At 34.6% G+C, this 7,212-nt stretch overlaps 1 pseudogene; it reads left to right on the forward strand.

Moving 5' to 3' along the window:
* The first annotated feature begins 924 nt into the window (after window positions 1-924).
* LOC101720564 (sorting nexin-2 pseudogene) lies at window positions 925-2,463 on the forward strand (annotated as a pseudogene).
* The last annotated feature ends 4,749 nt before the right edge of the window (window positions 2,464-7,212 follow it).

Below are 7,212 nucleotides of genomic sequence, written 5' to 3' on the forward strand. Positions count from 1 at the left end.
AGTAGAAACAGCCAATAAATACATGAAAAAATGATCTAGATCACTGGTCATTCATGGAATGCAAATTAAAATAATGCTGAAATTCCATCTCGCTGAAGAAAGAATGGCTGCTATTAAGAAATAAACCAATAAAAAATGCTGGCAGGGCTGTGGTGAAAAAGATTTTTGCCAGATTTTCTTTCTTTCTTTGGTATTTATTAATTTTTAAATTTTACATTATAAAGGGTTTGTGTGTGTCAACATCTTAAATATTAATTTCCCTAAGGCATAATCTGCCACTAATTCTGATATTACTTCTCCCAGGATAATCTTATCCAATGTCTTAATTCAACTCTTAGTCTTATAATTGTGTCTCTATATAAACTTTTCTAACTTCTATCTTCTGTTTCTATTAGCACTTACTCTCTGAATTCCTTTTTCAATTCACTAACCTTTGGTGCAATTTTCAATCAATATAGTGATCCTCAATCTATTTCTCTTGTTACAAAAAATTTTTCTGAAATTGTAAATTGATAAAATCTGCCACTAATGTATAATCTTTAATGTACTTAGGAGTGTCCAGTAACCCACAAAACAGTAAATGTTTAATTCAAAGTGGTTTACAAAATAAATATTGTAGAAGGAAATAAACAGAAGTAATCATGATAAAATTAAAATAGAAAACAAAGATAACAGAAAAATTAACTTATACATATGCAATAACATTAATAAATTAGTCTTCAAACTTTCAAAAAAACAAAAGAAATTATAATTCACATAACTGATCCCTTTATTGAAAGATATTTTTCTTAGAAAAATGTAAGTTCTTTGTAGAACATAGAGGGGTGTATGTGGTCACAGGGGAAGGGGGGCGGCCGCCTGGGTAGGGCATGCTCACGTGATGGTCCAGTTGAGGTGGGGGCTCAGTCTTTCTGGTGAGTGAAGATGGCGGCCTAGAGGGAACCTCCTCCACTGGACGATGTGAAGCCCACTGATTTTGAGGAGCTGGAGGACAGGGAGGACCTGTTCAGCAGCCCTGTCTCCACGTTGGAGTCAAGTCCATCATCTCCAGAACTAGCTAGTCTCCTTACAGAGGATATTAGTGCAAACCCCAATGGCCAAAAACCATCAAAAGTTGTACTGGATGATGACAGAGAAGATCTTTTTGCAGAAGAAGTTTCTTTGAACAGCCCAGAAAGAGACTCTATCCTGTCCTCTGAGCCTTTTCCTGCAGTCACACCTGTCACCTATACTATACTCATTGCTCTTAGAATTGAGTCAAAGAGTATGTCAGCTCCTGTGATCTTTGACAGATCCAGGGAAGAGATTGAAGAAGCAAATGGAGATATTTTTAATACAGAAATTGGTGTGTCAGATCCAGAGGAAGTTGGTGATGGCATGAATGCTTACATGGCATACAGAGTAACAGCAAAGACTTCTCTTTCCATGTTCAGTAAGAGTGAATTTTCAGTTAAAAGAAGATTCAGTGACTTTCTTGGTTTGCACAACAAATTAGCAAGCAAGTGTTTACATGTTGGTTATATTGTGCCACCAGCTCCAGAGAAGAGTATAGTAGGTATGACCAAGGTCAAAGTAGGTAAAGAAGATTCATCATCCACTGAGTTTGTAGAAAAACAAAGGGCAGCACTTGAAAGGTATCTTCAAAGAACAGTAAAACATCCAACTTTACTACAGGAACCTGATTTAAGGCAATTCTTGGAAAGTTCAGAACTGCCTAGAGCAGTTAGTACACAGGCTCTGAGTGGAGCTAGGATATTGAGGATGGCGAACAAGGCTGGGGATACAGTCAACAAAATGATGAGATGAATGAATCAGATGCATGGTTTGAAAAAAAGCAGTAACAATTTGAGAATCTTGACCAGCAGCTTAGGAAACTCCATGCCAGTGTCAAAGCTTTGGTCTGTCATAGAAAAGAACTTTCAGCTAATACAGCTGCCTTTGCTAAAATTGCTGCCATATTAGGTAATTCTGAGGCTCATACTGCTTTATCTAGAGCTTTGTCTCAGCTTGCAGAGTTTGAAGAAAAAATAGACCAGTTACATCAAGAACAAACTTTTGCTGACTTTTATATGTTTTCAGAACTACTTAATGACTACACTGGTTTTATTTCTGCAGTGAAAGATGTGTTTGACCATTGAACGAATTGCTGGCAAAAAATGGGAAGATGCTCAAATTACTTTGCTCAATAAAACATGAAACTGAGGCAAAAATGATGGTCGCTAACCAGATAAAATACAGCAAGCTAAAAATGAAATAAGAGAGTGGGAGATGAAAGTACAACAAGGAGAAAGAGATTTTGAACAGATTTCTAAAATAATTCTAAAACAAGTGGGAAGATTTAAGAGCTAGTGAAGGATTTTAAAAACTGTTATCATCAAGTACTTAGAATCATTAGTACAAACATAGCAACAGCTGATAAAATACTGGGAGGCTTCCCTACCTGAAACCAAAGCCATTGCCTAACAATAAGATTGTTCCACTTAAGAAGACATTGGGTGTTTCTCCAAGTTATCCTGAACTCCACAATGAACTCATTTACAACCATCCAAATAAGCCACTATATATTTTTTTTAAAAGAAGAAAAATGTAAGTTCTTTGTAGACTACGTCCAAGGAAAAATTTTCCCCATGAATCCTCACAAAGCCAAGTTTATGTTATGTAATATAATAATCAGTGTCCTCAAAGTATTTCAAAGATGGTTGGTATGGCATAAAACCAATGTGAAATTCTCTAAGAAAAGATTATTCCCTCTAGAGCCAATGTAATTTAAGAATTTGGGCAGAGAAGGTGAGCCAGTCCCAGCACCGAGAAGGAAGTGACCCCACCACCATCTCAAGCTCCTAGGGCAGAGAAGCTGAGCCAGGCCCAGAACACAGAAAGAAGCTCCCCTGCTGCCATCCCAAGCTCCTAGGGCAGAGAAGGTGAGCTGCATGGGCCCCAGAAGCACCCCCCTCCCCCCACCTTGGAAATGGGAAAACACATAAACAAGCCTCAAAAACAGAGTTCCAGATCACCTACAGCAACCACAAAGGGAAACGAGATGGAACATTCTGATACTTAACCACCTGGACTCTCTGAACTGGCAACAAAAGAGGATCTGGAAAGATGAAATCAGAAATAATTACTCAGATAACACCAAAGATTTTGCTCATGGTGCAAGACATGATTAATAAATCTAGAGAGGACACAGATAAAAAAATAGAGGATCTGAGGAACATGATGGAATCCCAACATAGGAAACAAATGGAATCCATAAAAATATACAAACAGATTTCCAAGAGATTAAAAACTGCATTGAAAGTCTGCACAGCAAAATGAACAAATGTGAGGATAGAATTTCACATATAGAAGATGAGATTTCAATTAGTGAGGAGGAAAAGAAAAATTGCTTTAAAATTGTAAGGGAACACACGAAATCAATCCAGCAGCTGCTAGATGATGCAAAGAAGAATAACATAAGACTGATTGGAGTCAATGAAGAAAGAGGAGAGAGTGCAGATGACATAAAAAGCTCTTCACAGAAGTGATGGCAGAAAACTTTCCAAGGAGGGGAAAAGAACTTGACATACAGATAAGTGAGGCATATAGGACTCCAGCTAGCTTTAATCAAAAAAAATCTACACATAGGCATATTATAGTTAGGATTCCAGAAATCCAACAGAAGAACAAAATTCTACAAGCAGTGAGAAAAAAGAAACAAATCACATGCAAATGAAAGCCCATCACAATCACAGCACACTTCTCAATGGAAACCCTCAAGGCAAGAAGAGCTTGGAGTGATGTATTTCAAGCCCTAAGGGAAAGCAGCCTCCAACCCAGATTGACGTACCCTGCAAAACTATCTTTCAAAATTGGTGGAGAAATTAGATACTTTCATGATAAAGAGCACCTCAGGAACTTCATGAATACCAAACCAGCACTCCAAAAAATTTTAGACAATACCCTAGGAAAAAACGATGAGGATCACAACCCCAGGAAACCCAGCAGAATGAATCCATTGGGCATGACAAATTAAATGGAGAATCCAACAAAAAGAAAAAGTCATGACAAGGCTTTTAAAACTTTTGACTTCATCTCCCTAATGAGTGTATAATTCAATCTTGTTATTTTACTGATTAGTATTTTTCTGATTCTAGAGTTGCACACCATTCCTTGTGCTATACTGGCTATTTATCATCTTCTTATGTCTACATTTTAATTGGGTTGTCTATTAATGAGCTGTAAGAATTCTTTATATATTCTAGTCATATGTTATATGCATTGGAAATACGGTCTGTTTAAGAACTACTTTTCAATTTAATGATGTCATTTAAAGCTCTAAATATTGGTGGAATCTCATTTATCAATTTTTTTCTTTTATACATCATGTCTTTTGTATCCTAGGTAGTTCTTGCCTACCCTAAATTCATAAATATTTTCCCTTATAATTTCTTCTTAAAGTTTCATACTTTTAGGCTTTCTTATTTAGGTTCATAGATCCCTTCAAGTTATTTTCATGTATGGAAAAAAAGGGTTCAGGTTAATTTTTTATGTACGGATACCAGGTGTTCTAGTGCCGTTTGCTGAAAACACTATCTCCTCCTCGGCTCTTGAATTGAGTTTATATTCTATAAAATGCTAATGTTAAATAATCTTTCAAAACTCAGTGGACCATATATGTGTGGTTCTATTTCTAGATTCTCTGTTTTATTCAAATGTTCTATATGTCTTTCCTTATACCAACACTGCCTTGATTACTGTAGCTTTAGAAGAAGTCTTAAAATTGGGTGCTAAACATCTTCCAACACTGTTTTTGTTTTTGTTTTTGTTTTTAGCTTTTCTAGGTCCTTTGTACTCCTACATAACTTTTAAATTTCAATATCCAATTCTTCATTTATAGCAAGTATACACAGACTTGAATTTTTATATATACTTTGTGTTTTCTAATCCTGCTAAATTCAAGTATAAGTTCTAGGGGCTCCTAGAGATTTCTTAGTATTTTCTCTGTAGATGATCATTTCATCTACATATAAAGATTTTGCTTCTGCCATGCTAATCCTATCCTAATTGTGTCTTTTTATTGCCAGACTAATTTGTTGGGGCCTAGGTTTCAAAGTTTAATGGACAGATAAAGAGTAAGCATATCTGCCCTTGTTCCCCACCTTAAGGAGAAAGCATTGTATTTTCTCCATTCATATAAGGTGTTCTCGCTGGAAGTATGGAGTACATGTCTTTAATCTGTTGAGAAGTTTCTGTTCCACTTCTAGTCTCCTGATAGCTTTTACCATGAACAGCTGTAGAATTTAGTCCAATACTTTTTCTCCAACCACTGACAGGATCATATGGCTTTTTCCTTTCCTCTGTTAAAATGATGACTTTTGGGGGTGGGTCTTCCAATGCTGAACCAACACTGCCATCCCTATAGCAAAACCACTTTCTACATACTGCCAGATCTGACTTCTAATAGTTTGTTTGGTTAAACAAATTTCTATCTATGTTCATACTTTTTTCTTCTATTATCTTTATCCAATTTTAGGATTAGCACAATGTTGAGTTCCTAAAATGAGGGGAGAAGTGTTCCTTCTTTTTTCTGCTTTAATTGTTTGATATAATTTATCAGTTAAAATGTTTATGAGCCTGCTGTTTTCATATAGGTAGGTTTTCAAGCTAGGAATATACTTTCTTTAATACGTGATATTCAAATTTTATATTTCCTCCAGAGTTAGTTTATTAATTTGTCTTCCAAAGTACTTCTTAGAAGTTGTCAAATTTATTTCAAAAGAGATTTTTATAATATGTTTTCTATATCCTTTTAAATTCTGTAAAATCTGTGGTAATGTCTCCTAGATCTTAATATTGTAATTTAAAAAATGTATAACTGATATTGTGAAACAGGAAGAAAGGGTCTAAAAGAGCATGGGAATTGGGAGGGGTAGGGAAGGGGAAAAAAAGGGAAAGGAAAAAATATGAGAAGAGGATAAAAATGGAAATAAGTTCTCTGCAAATAGGGAAGGGTGGAGGGGATGAAGGGAGGGCAAAGAAGGGGAAAAAAAATAAGAACCAAGAGACTCATGTAATGGTGCAAGATCCCAATGATGAATGTAACTGTATTTTATACCTAAAATATACCAATAAAGTTAATGGGGAAAAAAAAAAGAATTTGGCTACCTAGTTCTCTGATAAACAAGTTAAAATCAGTAATAAAATTTAGTATTTGTGAAATATTCTGTAGGTTTTTTTTATATCTTGCAATCAGTATTCCATAAGTATTATCAAACATTTTAAAGAGTTAGGCAGCAGCAAATTTGGGGCTACATTCTGTAGCAAGTGTTTGCAGAAGTTTATGTTTTTTTCTGGTTTTAGTTAAGGACAGATCTGTTGTCCATGAGCTTGAATGTGAAGGGTTGTAAGATTTAAAAGGACATGAGTTCATTTTTTAATTAAGAATATATACTGACTTGTATTTGAACAAATTATCTTCTAATTTTCTACAGAATTTATTAAAATGAGTACCTGCACACAAGTTCAATACTGCCCTCAGAAAATGTTTTGGAGTTATCTCAACATTGTAATGGATAAATATGGAAATTACTAGGCATTAATATACAAAAATCTAAAAAAATAGAAATGAAGCATAAATGTAATACATTGTGGAAGTAACTAGTAAATATGGAAGTTCTAAAAATTTATATATATTGGGCCAGGGATTTAGCTCAGTGGCATTGTGCCTGCCTTGCAAGCACAAAATCCTGAGTTTGATCCCTGGTACCAAAAAATAAAAAAATTTTAAAAATTTATATATATTCTCCACCAATTTCTTATTTTTCTATAGAAAATAATTAATTTGCCTAAAACATCTAAAATTTAAAATTCAAAACATCTAAAATTAATTTTGATGTAATACATCTAAAATTAATTTTGATGTAATATCAAAATTTATGTTTTCATCTCTCATTATCCCCAAAGATAGACATGTTGCATTTATACAAACAGTTAGTAGGTTTTCCTGTTGTCATTGTAAACTTCAACATTAAACCAATATTCTTATGATTCATAAAATAAGTTATTCCTGTCTTCTTAAAATACAGTTAATGATAGATAAATACTCTATTATCAAGCCAACCTGCAGAATAATCAACAAATTTACTTGGATAAACTGCAAGAAAAGTGCCTGTAGAGTGATGGACAAATCATTATGTTGATGAGACTACCAAAAGGACTTATGGGCAATTT

This window comes from Heterocephalus glaber, unplaced genomic scaffold (genome assembly GCF_053883595.1).
Source record: "Heterocephalus glaber isolate CG9 unplaced genomic scaffold, H.glaber_assembly_v1.0 deba00001461, whole genome shotgun sequence".
In the NCBI taxonomy this organism is placed as follows: Eukaryota; Metazoa; Chordata; class Mammalia; order Rodentia; family Bathyergidae; genus Heterocephalus; species Heterocephalus glaber.